Genomic DNA, 21287 nt, shown 5'->3' with positions numbered 1-21287 from the left:
TGAGTGTTTTGATTATTTATAATATGTTAGAATTTCAAAATATTATAAGTTGATATTTCAACATTTCAAAAGATGCTCACTTAAAAAAGGGGGAAAATAGTAAATCACACCAAAAATACAAAAAAATTGTATTTATCTCTAGAGGAGAGAGTCCTCTTCATGAATATGTAATTTTTTCTCAAGAAGGTGTAGATTTGATTGAGAAGTTTTGACAGGAGGAAAAAACTATTGGCTTCTAAGAAGGTCGAGCTTGAGTACTTATAACAAAGAAAATATAGATCAAAAAATAATTATTTCTTTTTTTGTGCACTAGATATACACGTCATCTATAAGATATATTCAAATCAAAACAAAAAAAGGATGATTTGCATTTTTTTTTTTGACAAGAACTACACCCTATATTTTTTATAGTTAAAAAAGGGACTTCAAAATAAAAGAAATGAATAAATTCTTACTAAAAAAAATTTTAAAAAATGATAGGCATAAATTTCATCCAATTCTACACATTTCATCAGTTTACATCATTTTCAAATTCTAAACACAAATACCATTTTTTTTGTCATTAATGTTGAACTGTCACATTCTTATATCATGTTTCTTCATAAAAGGTGACACAGGTTTGTGCTTTTACCCATCTTTAGTTTCTTTCTGGATGTCCTCCTAGTAAACATTGTAGTAGATACCTTGGCAGGTTTGGTTATAATAACCTTACCTTTCTTCTCCATTGGCTCTTCTTCTTCTAACTCTTCTTCATCTTCTACAACATCTTCTTCTATGTCATCTCCTTTACCTTCTATCAACAAGAGAGTAGAACTAGTTTGCTTCAACTTTTCTATTCTCTTCTTCCCTTTGTTGACCACTTGAGGGAGTTTAATTCCTAATTCAATTCTTACTTTGCAATCATCATATGGGCCAAAATACATAGCTTTCGGATCAATAGGTTCATTTAAAAATGCTTCAATGATGTCCTTGGTTTCATCAATATTATCCTCATAACCTAGAGGTTTGACCCATACAATTCTTGGTCTGACTACTTGTATATGCATTTTATCACAATCAAACCTAAAAAAAAATCATCTTTGTAGTCTTCTACAAGTTTATTAGGTATCCTAAACCTGTTATTCATCTTGTCCTTAAAAGCATCAAAATAGTTGTCCATGATACTAACATAGTTTTCTCCCATTTCTACTATATACTCATTGATTTGGTAAAGAATAGGTACATCTTTCCTCCATACAACTATACCTTTAGATGGGAAGAACTTTTGCACAAAGAAAAATATACAAGGTTAAGAGTGAGCTAAACTTACAAGGGTTGTTATTCAAAGTTCTCGTGCTTTCCATATTTTTATTGAACTAATTCGACACCAACTCAGAAAGGTCAAAAGACATATTTTTCTTGACCACTTTGAATGTGAGATCCACATCTTCACATGATACATTGTTTAGTCTACTTGAGCCATATATCTTATGTGCAATAATATGAAGTCTAAATTTCAACTCCATATTAGTAACAGTTGATCTTCATTCCCCTTCCATCCCATTTGGCAAGGGTTTTCTTCTCTAATTCCTCCCAAATTAGGGTTTTGGTGGTTTTTGTTTTTGCCAACATTAGAAGCCCTATGATCTGATGGATCATTTTCTTCATTATCAAACTAGGTTTCTCTAGCCATAACTACCTGTTATGCACATAGCTAAGGATAAATCTCATCCACTTTATCTAAAAATTTTGGGGTATGTGTGGAATGTGTGTCAAACCCTTCACTTCTAGGTGTTGATGTTCCAATTTGAGCACACCATTCACATACAACTCTTTTAAAGATTCATCCATTTCTAGGGTTTTTATGTCTTGGATAAAACATTAGAAATGTGTGCAGATATTGTTAATCAACAATACCTTGGGTGCAATTTGAGATTGAGCTCCGCTTGAAATTTGGTGCTTTCCATTGAATGCCTCGAACCAACATTTCTAACCCTTTCTTTATCTTGCTAGTGGAGGATGCCATCACTTAGTAAGGTTTGAGAAAACACAAAAATCTTCAATAGTAATTCACACAAATCACTTGGATACACTAAAATTGATATACACAAATAGCTCTTGAAAATTCATGGTGACAAATGAATTCAATTTCACCCTTTTTATCAAATTTTTCCTTTCAATCACCATAAATGCCTAGTATGATCACTTACTCAATGACAAACTATCTTCCACTTGACTTGCATTGATTTCTCAGTAGAGTCATCCATGACTCAGTGTCCACACAAAAATTTTAGTAACTCCTGACCTCACTCAATAACGACTAGCATTTTCTGTGATACTTGGTGATCGCTTTGCATCTTGAATGTTGACATGGATTTTTCCTTCTAGCTGACTAGAACTAATGTAAGATTTCTACTTCAAAATCCTGGTTCCAATTCTCCTTGTGGGAGATCAAGTGGAAATACTTGAGTCACCTAATTCTTGAGTGACATGTTCTTCATTGCTCGGACTTGCATTCTCAAGAGATTTCAGAATCCATTGTTGTCTCATCTGCTTTTTGATGTTATCAGCCTTGGCTTTCTTTTCATCTTTAGTTCTTGCAGTATTCATATAGTTCTTGGCAAGATGTCCAAGTTTTGTACAAATAAAACATCTTCTGGTGGTGTCACTTGTCCTCATGTTTTACATAATTCATTCCAATGTGTCCAAATTCTCCACAGTAGTGACATCTACACCAAGTGTTGTAGTCCCAACCAAATATAGCTTTTACAATCTATTTTGTTGGATTTAATATCTTAGTTTTGCATTCAGAAGATTTGTGCCCATGCTTCTTGCATTTTTTGACATTTGCCCTCAAATTTAGGTTTATCTTTGCATTCATTGGCTCTATGACTATGCTAATTAAAATTGTAGTATTTTCCATTAAACTTAGCTTTCTCATTGCTCCAACATTTGTTTGATGTATGACCTAACTTAACATAGTGATTGCAAGTAGGTCTTTGATTCTTTTGAGCTCCTTGTTGGGATGATTCACCTACTTTAATATATCTAATTCCTACTTTTCCTTTCTATTTATATTGGTTTTTCCGATTCAATTGATTCATGTCTACTTGATATTTCATCATCCTTTCATTGGTTTTCTTTTTAGTGTTTAGATCATTATACAATCTTTCATTTTCTGATCTTAGATTCATGATTTCTTCATTTGCATTAGTAAGCTGATTAATGAAGTCTTCTTGTTGAAGGGATAGATGTTTAATTTCATTGTTCTTTCCTTCTATCTCTTATTTTATCTTATTGGCTATATTTCCTATTCTCTTTTCAGCTTTCTAACTTCTTCTTAGAGTGCACCATTCTTTTTTAATAGTTCTTTGATTGCTTCATTGGCTTCATCTGAATTGCTTTTTGAATGAATGTCTTCAATCTTTTCTTCAATGTAGAGTTTTTCATTAATCTGAATTGCAAGATATTTTCTTCTTTTCAAGGACTGAGAAAGTTTCTCCTTTGCTTTCTTAAGTTGCCCAATAGCAATTTGAAATATAGCTTTTCATTATCAATAGCCTTATCAAATCTAAATACCTCCATAGCTTCAGATCCTTTCTCGAGTTGTTTAAAAAATTTCTCTGAAAACCACAAAGCTCTGATACCAATTGTTGGAAATATATATGATAGGCTAGGTTACTAAGAGGGGAGGGATGAATCAGTAACCAATAAAACTTAATATTATTTTACCAATTAATCCTTCATATGTATTCTCAACTAATTGCATGCATGAAAAAATAAAAGCATTAAAACATTCATAACACTTTGACATGTAATATGGTGACCTAGAAACCTACCAAATAGAAAGTAAAACTGGGGTGGGGGTGATACCCAAAAGCTTTAGTACTATAGTATAAAGTTGGCCTGTTAAGGCTTAAAATGATCACTTTTGATGATCTACCCTATTAGGAGCAATAAGGACTACTAGGTCCACCTTGCAAAAGGATTTAAAAACATACAATAAAGTATGCACTCGATAAAGACATTTGCAAAAGACTATTAAGTCTACCTTATGAAAGGGTTTAATTGATCCACCTATTAGGATGAAATAGTGGTTGATCTCTGATCTACAACTTGATTTACTGAATGAGATTCTCTTTGAGTGTAATGATCACCTTGTTATGATAGACAAATCTTTGCTGCTCCTTATACTATTGTAGTCTTTTTCTTCACACTTCTACCTTCAAATTTGCATCATACTCTTGTCTTCTATATCCTTTGGATGTGGTACAATACATTACATATATACCAATCCAATTTAAAAATCAACAAAGTCAGCTATAATACAAGTTTACACAAAATACAAAAAGTTGACTCAACTGTAGGAACTCAAGTTATGAAGACTAGCTTGGTGAGGTTTTGATACTTGGCATCCATTGTCAATGCTCGACATCATCATGCACTCAATAAACATAGAAGCTTGGTTTGATTACTTCCAAGTAGTCTAAAACTCGGTCTGTACTAGTGACTAGATGAATATTGAAAAACTTGACATATAAACTAAATCACTTGGTTGACACAGCATAGCTTAGTCAACACTATTACTATGATCTCAGTATAGACTAAATCACTTGGCTGACAATGAGTGGCTTGGTCAACACTAGATTCACATCATTGAAACTACAAACTTAGTAACCACTATAGAACTTAGTTTTCACTAAGAAACTAAGTAAACCTTATGAAACTCAATTTATAGTAATAATCACCAACTTGGTAGAAACTGCTCAATAAAAATTGAATATTGTTCTTGAAACTCAATAGCAACTATAGAACTCGATAGAGTCTAAAATACTTGGTTAACACTATTAACTATATAGTAAGCTCAGTATATACTTACTATCTGAATAAGTGTGTGTGTCACTAATAAAAAAACTTCACTACAACATCAACAGTGTCTAAAGTATAGGATAGGAAGAATAAGTATGTCGATGCTCACAAAAGAGATAAGCCATTTGCAGTGGGTAAGAATTTTTCCTTGAGAGTGCATCCATCGAAGATTCCAATCTATTATGGAAAGGGTTCAAAGCTAGCAGCTCATTTTGTGGGGTCATTTGAGATTCTTGAGAGGATAGGTCCAGTTACTACCATCTTACATTACCACCCAGCTTAGCTTGTGTTTGTGATATTTTTCATATTTCTTTTCTTAGACAATATATTTCTAATGTGAAACATGTTCTTCATTGGAATGCATTATAGGTGGAGGATGAGCAACTAGCTTTGGAGTAGGTGGAAATTCTTTTATAACAGGATTTGACACTTAGGGTTCAAGCAATAGAGTAGGTAAGGATCCAATGGAACCCTACTAATGATTCATCAACTACATGGGAGGATGCATCTAGAGTATGGTATTTATATCCCTGCTTGTTTATAGGCTTCCAAGAGTAAGCCTATATCTAGGGGGGTGGATGTAGTGCCTATCTCTAGTTTACTTTTCATGTTATATTGTTGAATTCTTTTAGGCCAGCTTTATGGTTATGTTTTATGATTTAGTGGTACTTGGTTACTTGATTTGGTTGAATGCTATTTCATATTTAGTTTATATATTTGATGAACTACTTGATACTCAGTTATTTCATGTGTTGATATTTATTCTTATGATGATGATGCTTCATATGTTCATATGGTAATTTAAGTTATTTCATGATGATAGCTCGATGGATGATTTATATATGGTTTTCTGTGGTTACTTACCTCATATTTACAAGTGTATGGTGTATATGTATGTTTTACTTTATGTTTGACATTTCAGATTTTATTGAAAAATGTAACTTAAAGAAATGTATTAATACCACAATAATGAAATTATTATTGTGGTAGTTAATATTGAAATTTTTATTGAAAATTGTGGTGTGTATTTTGTTGGAGGAGAATTCTATAATATTAAAATTAAAATTAAAAACAATGGAGGAGGGGTTGTGACCTCCCCAGATGGCTGCAATAGCAGCAAATGTTGCCAAAGAAGCCAGCTGCTAAGTGGCAACCCCATATTTTGGGGTTGCAATTTTATTAAATCCCATCTTATATATATATAAACCTTAAATTATATAAATAAAATTATTCGTATTAGTTATTATTATGTTATTTAATTTAATAATTATTATTGTTTATATATATATATATATATATATAATGTGATTTAATAAAATAATATTTTATTAAATCATGGTGTCCATGGCGAGTGCTTAAGGTTGTCTTATATATCTTTTGATATATAAGACAATCTTTCACACTTGCTATGGACACTATGAGTTTGGTTCCATTTGGTTTGATGAATGCTCCATCAATTTTCATGTGCTTAATGAATGGAGTATTTCATTCTTACCTAGACCATTTTGTACTTGTGTTCTTGGATGATATATTGATATATTCAAGATTCCAAGAAGAACATGAGGAACATCTATAGTTAGTCCTTAAGTTCCTCAAAGAAAATCATCTTTATGCCAATTTGGTGAAGTGTGACTTCTTTTAGTCTGAGATATAGTACCTAGGACATATCATTTTAAGAGATGGTATTTTAGTGGACCCTATGAATATCTAGGCGATGGTAGATTGGTCTACACATACTACTATGTCTGAGATTCATAGCTTTATAGGTTTGGATAGATATTTCTATAGATTCATTCAGAACTTATCTAGCATTGTTGACTCCATCACTTCCCTCCATGCAATTAAAGGGGAAGATTTTCATTTTGATAGAGAAATATGACAATGCATTTTAGAAGCTCAAAGAGCTTTTGACCAACGCATTTATTCTAATAGTACTTGATCCAACAGGTGATTTTATGGTGTGTAACAATGCTTCCCTAGAAGGGATTAGAGTAGTCCTAATGCAAGATGGATGTATGATTGTGTACAAGTCTCACAAGATCAAGGATCATGAGTTGAACTATCCCACAGATGATTTTGAGCTAGTTGTAGTTGTTCATGATCTAGTGACGTGGAGACACTTCTTGTTGGGGCATCATTTTGAGCTTCATAGTGATCATGCCAATTTATGGTATATATTCATGCAACCTAATTTGAATGCTAGGAAGAGGTGTTGGATGGATTTTCTATATGAGTATGACTTTAGGGTGAAGTATATTCAAAGGAAGGAGAAGGTGGTAGTTCTTACTTTCAGTTGTAGAAGACATGAGACACTAGCTTTGACTCTTATTATAGATTTGAGGAGTTGTATACTTCAAGCATTTCCTATAGATACTTGGTATCAGGAAAATCTTAGGACAGCATATATTCATGTTATGTCCTAGAGTTAGATGGTCTTTTGCATTATACAGGAAGGATTTATGTATCACTATTGGATGAGCTTCGTACATTGATCCTATCTAAGGCCCATTGTGTACCTTACTTGGAACATCTATTTGTCAAGATGATGCATGTAGACTTACAATGATTATACTTTTGGATAGGGATGACGTGTGATATCACTATTTTTGTGGCTAGGTGTCTTGAGTGCTAGAGGGTTAAGGCAGAGCACCAGCATCCAGCAGGACTTTTATAGCCTAATCGCATTCCTTCATGGAAGTGGGATATTATTTCTATGGATTTCATTATGGGATTAGCTATGAATTCTCATATAAATAATGCTATCATGGTCACTATTAACTAGTTGACTAAGGTGACACACTTTTCATCGATGAATTCATCCTACACAACAACTTTAGTAGTGAATTTCTTTATGCATGATATCATGAGATTACATGGTATTCCTCAGAAGATCATTTCAGATAGGGATCTTGTATTCACATCCTCATTTTGGACATCCTTTCAACATGATCTTGGAGCACAATTGAACTTCAACTCAATGTATCACTAAGCGATTGATGGTGAGACCGAGAGAGTTAATCAAGCTTTGGAGGATATGTTGAGGATGTATGTTATGGACTGACAGACTCTTTTGGAGGATTATCTATACTTAGTAGAGTTTTCTTATAATAATGAGGATCACCATTCTATATGGATGACACCTTTTCAGGCCTTGTATAGTTGTCCTTTTCATATACCATTGAGTTGGGATATTTCAGAGAATCTCATCCTATTGGGTCTTGAGATGCTTCGAGATATGGAACAACATGTAGTGTGCATCTGTGAGCATGTTTCTATAGAATAGGATAGGAAGAATAAGTATGTCGATGCTCATTAGACAAATATGTCATTTGTAGTAGGAAAGAAATTTTTCTAGAGAGTGCATCTGCAAAAGAGTTCAATCCATTATGGAAAGGGTTCAAAGATAGGACCTCATTTTGTTGGGTCATTTGAGATTCTTGAGAGGATAGGTCTAGTTACTATCATCTTACATTGTCACCTAGTTTAGCTCATGTTCATGATGTTTTCAATGTTTCCATTCTTAGACAATATATTCCTGATGTGATACATGTTCTTGATTGGAATGCATTATAGGTGGAGGATGGGAAACTAGCTTTGGAGCTGGTGCACATTCTTTAGCAATAGGATTTGACCCTGAAGGGTCGAACAATAGATTAGGTAAGGGTCCAATTGGACCCTACTAATGATTCATCAGCTATAATGGAGGATGCATCTATATTATGAGATTTATATCCCTACATGTTTATAGGCTTCTAGGAGTAAGCCTACATCTAGGGGGTGGATGTAGTGCCTACCTCTAGATTACTTTTCATGTTATATTATTGAATTCTTTTAGGCCAGCTTTATGGTTATGTTTTATGATTTAGTGGTACTCGATTACCTGATTTGATTAAATTTTATTTCATACTCAATTTATATATTTGATGAGTGACTTGATACTCAGTTATTTCATGTGTTAATATGTATTCTTATGATGATGGTGCTTTGTACGTTCATATGGTGATTTCAATTGTTTCATGATGATAGTTCAATGGAGGACTTATATACGATTTTCTATAGTTACTTACCTTGTATTTGCACGTGTACATATGGTGTATATGTATGTTTAACTTTATGTTTGATGTTTTAGATTTTATTGAAACATGTAACCTAAAAAAAGTAGTAATACCACAATAATGAAATTATTACTATGGTAACTAATACTGAAAAATTTATTGAAAATTGCAATATGTATTTTGTTGGAGGAGAATTTTATAATATTAAAAAAATGAAATGGAGGGGTCGTGACCTCCCCCCCTAGCTAAAATGGCAACAAATGCTACCAAAGAAGCCAGGCTACTAAGTGGCCACCTCATATTTGGATATGTGCAAGATCATTGTCAACCAAGCTATGGCCTTAAGTGGTAGTGAAAACCAACAAATCAAGTTTATGTTAACTTGACACATAATTTTAAAGTAGTTATGGGCTTTATATCAAAAAAATATAAGAAAAGAATCTATAGGAAATTGAATTTAGTTTCTAAACTACTAGGCCTTATCTAAAGAAAAAATTATTTGATTTGTCAAAATTTTGGATTTTAATGCAGTACTACAAAAATTTTAAGGCGAAAATAAAAAGTACGTGTATGTCTAACCACCTTCATCAAAATAAAATGATAATCTTTTTTAATATAATTAAAGATATAAAAATTAGACTCGTTCCTGGATGTGACACATATTTTTGGGTGTTTTTATTGCAAATAAATAATTAAATATGAATTTTCTGCTATAACCTTTTCAAAATAAAAGAATTCTTGTGTCTGACCAACTTAACTAATTGAAAACTTTACAAAAAAAAAAAAAAATTGTTTATTTCTCTTATACTAGCTGAAGCATAGAATGTGATGCAACTTTTGGATTTAAAAAATGTTATACCATTTTAAAGTTATAGTTATTTTTCAATCAGTATGTCAATCAACAGTTTACAGACATGTTCATTAAAAATTAACTAATAAATACTTATCAAACTTAGAATTTGATAGCATATTAATGGAATCTTGAGAGTGTTATCAAAAAACACTTTTCATTTCATTGAATTTTGATGGAAAAAATATTGTCAGATCGCTACTCGAAGTCTCAATATCTATGAAACATGTCTCAAACACATTTTTTGAGTTGACTAGAGAGGTTTGGTAAATACCAAGCCTAATCAGGTACCCAAAATTTGGTGACAAAAAATAAATTTCAAAAACTAATTGCCCAAATTTTGGAAGGAAATCAATTTGGCAAGTGTTCAACAATATTGTATAATATTATATATTAGTATACTATAATAATTATTATCATTAAATTTAATATAGTAAAATATTATTATTAAATATAATAGAGTAATATATATGATTATTATTACTATTATTATTATTATTATATAGTAATGGGGTCGTAGGCTAGGGTAATTGATACAATGGGTCAAACAGGGTCATGGGCTAGCCTGTGATCCCATTTGACTCAAAGAATCGATTACCCTATGTCCCTAGGACCCCTAGGGACACATTTCATGATGCAATGGGTCCAATGGGGTTGTGCACTAGCCCATGACCCTATTAGACTCATTGCATTGATTACCTTATGTTCCTGACCCCTAGGGACACATGTCATGATGCAATGAATCCAATAGGGTCGTGGGTTATCCTATGATCCCTTTCCATCCATTCGAACAAATGAAATAGGTCTAGGACCCCTAGGGACATATGTTGTCATGAAATATATCAAAAGGGGTCATAGGATAACCTATGACACCTTTCAACCCATTCAAATGAATGAAATAGGTCCACAAGGGTCTTAGGACCCCTAGGGATACATGTTGTCTTGAAATGTGTCAATGACCTATGACATCTTTTTACCCATCCAATTGATTGAAATAGCTCTCTAGGGATCCTAAGACCCCTAGGGTCACATGTCATGAAATGCATCGAAAGGGGTCAGAGATTATCCTATGACTCCTTTCGACCCATTCGAATGAATGAAGTAGGTCCCTAGGGGTCCTAGGACCCCAAGGATACATGTTGTCATGAAATGCATCAAAAGGGGTCATAAGATAGCCTAACCCTTTTCAACCCATTCAAATGAATGAAATAGGTCCCTAGGGGTCCTATGGACACATGTTGTCACGAAATGCATCAAAAAAGGTTATAGGTTATCCTATGACCCCTTTCAACCCATTCAAATGAATGAAATAGGTCGCTAGGGATCCTAGGACCCCTAGGGACACATGTTGTCATGAAATGCATCGAAAGGGGTCAAAGGTTATCCTATGGCCCCTTTCAACCCAGTCAAATGAATGAAATGGGTCCTTAGGAGTCCAAGGACCCCTAGGGACACATGTTGTCATGAAATGCATCCCTAAGGGTCCTACAACCCATTCCAATGAATGAAATAGGTCCCTAAGGGTCCTACGACCCCTAGGGACACATGTCATGAAATGCATCGAAAGGAGTAATAGGTTATCCTATGACCCCTTTTGACCCATTCAAATAAATAAAATAGTTTTCTAGGGCTCATAAGACCCCTAGGGACACATGTTATCATGAAATACATCGAAAGGGGTCATAGGATAACTTATGATCCCTTTTGACTCATTTGAACGAATGAAATAGGTCCCTAGGGGTCCTCACATGTTATCATGAAATATGTCGAAAGGGGTCATAGGTTATCCTATGACCCTTTTCAACCCATTTGAACAAATGGAATAGGTCCCTAGGGGTCTTAGGACCCCTAGGGACACATATTATCATGAAATGCATTGAAAGGGGTCATAAGATAACCTATGACCTCTTTTGACCCATTCAAATGAATGAAATAGGTCCCTAGGGGTCCTAGGGGAAATGTTGTCATGAAATGCATCGAAAGGGGTCATAGCTTATCCTATGATCCCTTTCGACCCATTCAAATAGATTAAATAGGTCCCTAGGGACACATGTTGCCATGAAATATGTTGAAAGGCGTCATAGGTTATTCTATGACCCATTCGAATGAATGAAATAGGTACACATGTTGTCATGAAATGTGTTAAAAGGGGTCACCTATGACCCCTTTCAACCCATTCCAATGAATGAAATAGGTCCCTAGGGGTCCTAGGGACACATTTTGTCTTGAAATGCATCGAAAGGAATCATAGGTTATCCTATGACCCCTTTCGAGTCATTCAAATGAATGAAATAGGTCCTGAGGGATCCTCACATGTTGTCATGAAATGCATCAAAAGGGGTCATAGGCTATTTTATGACCTCTTTCAACCCATTTGAACAAATGGAACAGGTCTCTCTAGGTCCTAGGACCCCTAGCGACACATGTTGTCGTAAAATGTGTCAAAAGAGGTCATATGATAACCTGTAACACCTTTTGACCCATTTGGACAAATGAAATGGGTCCCTAGGGGTCCTAGTACCCTTAAGGACACATGTTTTCATTAAATGCATCGAAAGGGGTCATAGCTTATCCTATTATCCCTTTCGACCCATTCAAATGAATGAAATAAGTTATCCTATGGCCCCTTTCAATCTATTCCAATGAATAAAATAGGTCCCTAGGGGTCCTAAGAGCGCTAGGGACACATGTTGTCATGAAATGTGTTGAAAGGGATCATAGGTTATCCTATGATCCCTTTTGACACATTCCAACAAATGAGATAGGTCCCTAGGGGTCCTAGGGACACATGTTATCATGGAATACGTTGAAGGGGATCATATATTCTTCTATGACCCCTTTCAACCCATTCGACTATATTATATTTAATAATAATAATACATTACTATATTTTAATATAATAACAATATATTACTAGATTGTATAATAATAATAATCATATATATTACTATAGTATATTTAATAATAATAATATACTAATAAAAACAAATAGATGATAATATACAATTTAGTTGTTGATTGCCACACTTGCCAAAATTTGATTTCCTTCCAAAATTTGGCCAATCATTTTGGGTACCTAATATCTAATCGAGTACCCAATATGAGATCGGCTACTAAAGGGAACCCCATAATGGTGACATGTGTCACCTTTTCGGGAGTCTTTTCCCATTAATCATCAAAACTCTGAGGAACTTCTAGATTGGTGATGCATTTCACCCTTTTGGGAGCTTCCCCTTGTTTAAGCCTTTTGGCTCCAAGGTTCCCTAGATTGGTGACATTTGTAACCAATTAAAATAATAATAATAATAATAATAATAATCATATGTATTATTATATTATATTTAATAATAATATACTAATAAATACTAATAGGTGATAATATACAATTTAGTTTTTAATTGACACACTTGCCAAATTTTGATTTCCCTCCTAAATTTGGCCAATTATTTTGGGCACCCAATATCTAATTGGATACCCGATATGGGATCGAGTACCAGAAATACTAGCATAATTTTTCCCAAAATGTTCTCTGTCACTGTAGACTTGACAATCACATTTGTTTGGGGCCATTTTTATGGGTTTGGAGAAAAAGGATTGTTTGGGGCCATATGATCAAAAAGGTTGCTACAGGATTTGATTAGGTGTCCATTATTGTCATTTGAATGAGGAGCAATAGTCGTCGAAAGGCTAAATGCAAAAGGAAGGTATCAAATGAAGACATTGCAACATATAGGGAAAGGGACAAGGTAAATCACTGAAGGAAGAGATAATGTATGTTAAATGTGAATCAAGTTAACGATGTATTGATTGAAGGTTAATCATAGAGTTAGAAAATGAATATGTTTAGTTGGAGAATGAAAATGTATTGTTTGATAATGATAATGTCAGGATTAAAAATTTGGAGGATAAAAATTTACCAGTTCATAATGTAAATGACATTATTGACCATGTTGAAAATAAAAATGCAAAGGAATGTTACATATCTCCTAATTATAATTGACATGAAGGTCCTAGAACACCAAAATGGATAATTGAAATTAATGAAACAATTATTACCAATTTAGAATGAAAAAAATCACAAGGAACCATTTGGTTATGGGCTTCAAGACTATATAAAATATTTTTTGGCAACAAGATAGTGGTGGAGCAATGTCAACTTTTATTGCACTTATTAAAGATGCAAAATATGAGACATATTCTTTCCAAATTGAAGATTTGTGTTAATAAAAAAATGGAAAGAAATGTCATTATTGTGAAGAATCTTTTCAGTGCTCTCAATAGCATTGGAAAAAATAGTAGTAAGAAGGATAAGAGAGCTGCTCGAAGGGTTATTAGAACCTCTTTGGAAAGTCATCATTTGAGAAAGGGTAGATATATGAGACAAGCTTGTATTGACTTGAACCTAAATTGTACTACTTTGAGAAGAGCACTTAGTAGGTGAGAGAGAATTGATGATCTTCTTCAAAATGAAACATGGGCTTTTGGTGGGAGACTTCCACATTTTGATAAGAAGCTATCTGATGATGTGAAGCGAGAAATTACATAATTTTGGCACTCTAGCTCAAGAGTATCACCCAATGCTAAAGATGTGTTGAAGTTAAGAATTGACACCAAAGACTATACGCCACATTCTAAACATTATTTGGAGGTAAGTCAAACTATGTTGTTCAAATAATTTAGTGAGAGTCATCCAAGATTTCATATATCATAAAGGACTTTAGAATCCTTGAAGCAATTTTATTGTGTGCCACTTAAAAGTCAAAATACATGTTGTTGCAAATATCATTTGGAGTTTTCTATGCACCATGAACTATTATGTTCCATCCATTCTACTTTGCATAGTAAAGAAATGTTGGAGAATTGTGGTGCTAGTGGGCTTCCAAAATCATTGAGACTTTCTAGATCAATTTTTATGTCCTAGAGTTGATGGTTGTATCTTTTATAGAAATTCTTGCTTAAATGAGAAGTGTTCAGAATGTGGTGGCTTATCTAAGTTTGACACATGTTTCCATGAGGGGTGTGAAAAAGATCTTATGAGGGCAATCGTAAAAAAAAAATTATATGAAATGGTGAAATACACATTGAAGGGTGGAGGTGAGGGCTCTAGATGTAAATTGGTTGCAAAAAAAATCAGTATGGCTAGTTTTATTGAAGATTTCAAGAAAAATCTTTTCTACAAGTATGCAAGGCATAGTCATAGGTCTTAGTGGTTGGATTAGAAATTTAGAATGTGTAACCTAAGACTTTTCCCATTGGCACTATTATATTAGTTGTTGAATTTGCATAGAACTATACATTGCAACACCAAAATGAGACACAATCTCAGTATTACAACTCCATTCAGATTGCAATTTTCTCCACATAACATATAGACATGCCCCTAATAGTATAGAACATAATTGGAAGATTATTAGAGAGTACCACTTTTACGTGAGTTATGATAGATCTCACTCTCACAAGTTTGTGCAACATTGTTTTGAGAATTATTTTGATTTCTTATAGGACCATGACATTGCTATGGATAGACATATCATTTGGTCAGATAATTGCACAAGTCAATTCAAGAATGCTTTCATGTTTTATTGGTTGTGTGGGATGCATGTAGAGAGGGGGGTGCCTCATAGTTGGATTTTTTTTGAGTTCATCCACGGAAAAGGGGAACATGATGGAGTAGAGGAATCTGTGAAGAGATCTCTAGGTAAGGAGCAATTGAAGATTTCAAGAGCAGAGCTTCTTGATCCTCATAGCATTGTTGATTGGTGTAGTTCAACATTACCATGGGGGGGGGGAACTTGATTCAATAGTTTGCAGGTTCTTTTGGTTGGCTGAGGAAGGTTCCATAGGTGATAGATTAGATTGTTCTACTGTCAGAGACTCATAAAAAATGCATTCATTTTGGAGCTCTGATTCTAGTACATGGACCATTTGGACATGATATCTAGCTTGCTTTTGTACTAGTTTTTTTTAGTGTGATTGTGATCACTATGATTTGAGTGAGTGGCTAGACACATGCGCTCCACATTATCTTACTCCATTGTCTATCATATCCTCTATCAAAAATGATGACATGGAAAATTCACTTGAGCATAACCATCTATCGAATCTTCTTCATCCAAGACATGTCTTTTCATTGGTTGCACCATAGGGGAATGATGAGAAACCAAATTATTGGTTAGTACGTTGTGTAAGAGGTAAACAAAAGCTCACACAACTGATCACAGATGATGATGGATTCAAATATACTACTAGTTTGTTGTTGTTGGAATATGGCTATGGATATACATGCTTAGAAGGAATGAAATTCCTACATTCAAAGACCACTAGAAGCACAAAACAATTATCATACATTCACATCTTATTATAGAAACAAATGTGAAGTTGTTGAAGTGTCAAGGAAGACCAAAAGTAAAAGAACTTTATACTATTACTAATGTTGATCATGAAGCCCTATTGGAGACCCTAAAACACAAAGAGGACCATATAGGAACACTCGACTAGGTATATTTACTTCTTATGTTCTTTTGTTCATAATGATTTGGTAAACCGATGATTATCTTGTTTAATATGATTATTTACTAATATTTTTTATGATATTGAAATGTAAGGACATCATGAAGAGTAGCCATGCATGAAGATAAAAGCTAAATAAGGAGAATAATGAAGAAAAATCTATTCTATTTTTGACACTACAATTTTTAGTAGTTGTGTATTGATGTAATAATGATGAAACACTTGAGATATTATAAATATAAACTTGTTTATTTAATGTAAGAAACAAAGATTTTTTTAATTAATGTAATTTATGTGGAGGGACCTAAAAAATGATGATTTTAATTAATACTAAAACCAAACTTGCACTGTCCCCAATGCCAAACACTTGAGGGGGCTTATTTTTTTATTTTTTTACTTAATACTAACCCTAGTGACACCCTTGTTCCAGCCACAGGGAACCTCCAACTTTAGTGGCTACCTCATACCAAAGAGTCTCTAAGGTGCTCTAACTGCATATGGGCGGGTGAACCATAGTGGTATTATAAGAGATTGTAGAGATCATTTCAAATTAAACATATATGATATAATTTCAAATTAAACATTACATCAAAATTTGATAATAAAGGTTGTTAAAATGTTCTTCACAAATTATTGCGTTTGAATTGAATATTAAAAAAAATGATCAAAATGAATGTTATTCCATACACATGAACAATAAAAATGATCCACAATAAATTGAATGATACTATTGGAATGTTCAAAATGGGAAGAGTACTTCTAAGAGGGGGGGGGGGGGGGGGGGGGGGGGCGTGTGCAAATCAAAAGAGCAATTATCATTTCAAACCCTTATTAACACATAACTAAAAAATAATTTACATGCATGTAAACATATAAAAAAACATGAAATGAAAGAATGCATCAACACATAACACAAAGATTTGGTAACCCAAAAACCCTCTAAAATTGGGGTGGGGATGACACCCACAAAAATCACTGCAGCAATCAATGTTCAACCACTTCTGATGGTCTGCCCTATAAAAGGCCTACCCTGTTAAAGGCTTTACACTATATCAATAGTGACCTGGTTAGAGGATTTACAAACACTTACATGAAGTGTCACCCTATTAAAGGATTTACAATAGGTTGTTAAACCCACCTAATACATAGGTTTTTCATGACCTTCTCCAAAGGTTCTTCTACCTAGCTATTAAGCTAACCTATCAACATAAGATTTCAACCTCTAATACAATTGTGAGAGAGTATTAGAACATTTGACTTGACTAAATGCAATCTCAAATTGTTGGGTTCAGGTACTACATCTACTCTTCCTATTCTGATCCTTGCTTGATTTGATCTCTATATGTACTCCTTGTCCCTTGTGTTATTCTAATCAACTTGATATGAAATTGTTGCTCTATTCCTCTAAGTCATTTCCTCTTCACACTAAAATTTTGCTATAATTTCCCCTTATACTATTCTCTTTCCACACATGCAATGGTGCATTCATTCTCCTTATAAAGAACGTGAAGACTTAGGGTTAGGTATGGATCTACGATCCATATTGAATCTTAAATTCTCACTCATACTTTTCATTTTTCTCATTGATTGCATGCTTTCTCCATTTTTTTGATTGGTTGCACGAAAATTACATAGGGAATGTAAATGATTTTTCCTTATCCTTTTTCTCCTTCAAAATTTCTCTAAGTCAGCTCCACAAATGGTTTACATCTTAGTTTGTGCAAGTACAAACTCTTATGTTGATCCTGAGTTACTGGACACTCATTACATTACTAATGCTTAGTATGAACTTATTCCTAGATTGCTTGGCATCTATTACTTTCCTGGTTTGCTTGGCACCTGTTAAACATTGTATTGCTCGGCACATGTATATTTTGTATTGTTGGGCATCTGAATATTTTTGGATTACTCGACACATGAACATTTCTGAGATCACTTGACACATACTACATTCTAACTTGCTTGGCACCAACTGTAGCTTGACACCTATTGAAAGTGTGGCTTTGTTTACTCGACATATGTAGTGAAAATGGTTAAGTGTGTTGACACTCAATTGTCAAGACTATTCTTTTAACCAACAATCTCCCCCTTTGACATGAGTGTCAAAAAAACTTAACTAAGCATTTATGAACTTAACCTTATTGAGTACACCCTTTATTCACTTGGCATTCATGCAAAATTTCAAAAATATTGTAAGTGACAATATACCCTATGACTCCCCTTGAGTTGATTATGCCTTGTCCATTCTTGAGACTGAAATTCTATGCTAATGTGCCTGATCCTCTCTTGTCCTTTGTCCTTTCTCTACATTCTGAGCCTGTGTGTTGTATCTGATCTGTATGAAGTTCAAAATTTCGCATCTCCCCCTTTCTTCTTTATTACATGACTCCCCCTTTTTGGCTTATTTATAAACTTTCCACTTTTATTCTCAAAAAATGTAATTAAAAAATGGTTCAAAATTTGGTATCTCCCATAGTATCTACATATATCTCCACCTTACTTTATTATCTCCCCCTTTCTGACATTGATGTCAAAGGGTTCTATGGAGTAATACCATGCTTAGCCAAAAACGTGCTATTTACCTCTAGGAGTATCTTCAAAGCTGCATCCCAATTTTCTAGTGCAATGTCCAATGACTTATGCTAGATGGAAACCTCTACTACTAGATGTACAAGTCCATTAGATGTAGAAATATTTGAATCTCTCTTGAGGACTATCTCTGCATATGTCTGCTCCTTATGGAGTACCTCCAAGTTAGGGTTTATAGAGGACTAGATTTGCATCAACTTAGATTTTATATTTTCCTCCTCTACTATTAATATAGCTAATTCTCTTTGAGTGTGAAGCATTTGAGTAAAATTCTTCTCACTTTGAGCTAGATTGGTTGGGAGTTGCATACTAGAAATCTTTAGATTTCTCTCCAAGCTCATTATCCTCTCCCTAGTCTCTTGTGTGAAGTTGGAAAAATCACACAACTTGTTGTATAGAGAGAATATATTCCCAAGTACAATTTTGACTTTATCCATTTTTTTAGCAAGTTCAACTTGTGATAGTGTTATATACCAAATATTTTCTCATTTACCTTTCCTTGGAATTTCCTTTCTAACCATTCCATTAATTTTGCATTTGCATCATGGTCTTCATTTGTCACCTAATCAACTATATTAGATAGTTTCTCTACTATTGGCCTTGACTCATCAAGTGTTTGCAAGATGAAGGCATCCACAAAGATGTCCTTTATCTCATTCAGTGCTTGCCTGCATTTGAATTATTTTCTCAATACCTTTTGTCTTCTTCTTCTATCCAGTGCATTCTGAATTTCATTCATTTTCTCCTTAGTGAGAGTGCTAGATTCATAGTAAGGTATTGTGATTTCCTCATCAAGCTTAGGAATTCCATAATGAAGTTTCCTAGTTGCTTTTGTTGAGCTCGAGTCTAGTGTTCTAATTTACAATGCTAGTGTTTTAGTGCTCGGCTTATGAAGAGTTTGAGTGGGAGTACCTATTTTGGGTAATTCAACCAAAGTTTGAATTTAAAATTGCTCCTCATCTCTTATCTCTTCCTTCTCTTCACTATATTTCTCCTTTCCACTATCACTAGATGTGGGTGCACTTGTTGGTTGTTTTATTTTCTTTTTGTCTTCCCCTACTACTGCACTCGGCACTTGAAGTGCATCTGTGACTTCTTTTGGTGGATATGGTGGAGGAAGGAATATAATTTTAGTAGTTTGAATGGTGGAAGGTGGTTCTTGTGTTTTCACCTTGACTTCCTTTGATTTCACTACTGCCTTTTGCAACTCATCAACACTGACCAGTAGTAGACTTGAACATAGTCTAGTTGCTTGTGTTGATTGGTCAAGGATCCTTTTTAGATCCTCTATAGTTAATGGATTGATTTTTTGACTAGAAGTGTCAATAACATCCTTTATCTTGATAATTTCTATAGGTATGATGGTGGCATGAGGAGGGCTAGGAGGTGATAGTTGTGTGTCTTGCACACTTTGTTCTTGCTGCTCATCTATACTCTTTTCTTCCTCTTTCTCCTCTTTATTCTCCTCTTCATCTTTCTTCTCTTCCTCAATCTTCTTCTCTTCTTGTACTTTCTTCTCTTCTTCCTTCTTTTCCTCTCCCTTCTTTCTTATTTCTTTCATTTCCTTTTTCTTGGCACTTACTTCTGCCTTGTATTCTTCATCAAACACATCATCAATTTTCTTGTATATTATTTTCCATAATCTTGTGGATTTTCTGACTACATCTTCAATTTTGTTTTGTAAAATACTGAATGCCCTACATTTTGGAGTAAATATATTATTATGCCTCTTAACTGTATTAACTATTTTACCCTTAGTCAAATCAGGCAACAATCTTGCTAAAGTAGATTCTCTTATTTCCTTCTCCATCTGTAAACAAAAATACCATTTGTCTTCTACTATTTTGTACAATTCATTGGGCATTGAGCCATCTAGCTCTAGAGGTGTGTGCTTGTACTCAACCATCATAACATACACAGATTCCTCTATTTTATTTTGTTCTTCCTTTGTGAGCTTATTAAAATCTAAATTCTTCAAATCTTTCAAGTCATCGTTTATGATCTTTGTACACAATTTATCAATTGAAGACTTGGGTGAATAACTTACCACTTTGAACTGATTGATATCTTCTGACTCTGTCTTTTCTTCATCTGAGTTAGGTTGAGCCACATATTTTCTTCTCTTTCTTAGCTCCTCATGAGTCTTCTCGGTGGTTTTCTTCTTCTTATCTTCCTCTTCTCTTGCCTTTTGTGTTGTAGCCCTGGTGGTAGCTCTAGTAGTGGGCTTCTATGGTGCAAGTTTTTGCCACTTTCTTAGCTTTGGGTTGAGGAGTAGGTGGAGCTTTAGCCTTCCTCTTGGTGACTTTAGTTCTTATAGGTGCTTCCTTGGCTTCTTCTTCCTCGACACCTTCCTCTTTATCCTCACCTAAGCCTTGTGTCAATTGTCGAGGCTCTTGTTTAGGCTCATCTCCTTCATTTTCATTGTCATCATCTTC

The sequence above is a fragment of the Cupressus sempervirens genome, chromosome 1 (genome assembly GCF_028749045.1).
Source record: "Cupressus sempervirens isolate cs-2001-9-10 chromosome 1, ASM2874904v1, whole genome shotgun sequence".
NCBI classification, from domain to species: domain Eukaryota; kingdom Viridiplantae; phylum Streptophyta; class Pinopsida; order Cupressales; family Cupressaceae; genus Cupressus; species Cupressus sempervirens.
The sequence above is the reverse complement of the archived record's forward strand: the minus strand, read 5'-3'. Positions refer to the sequence as shown.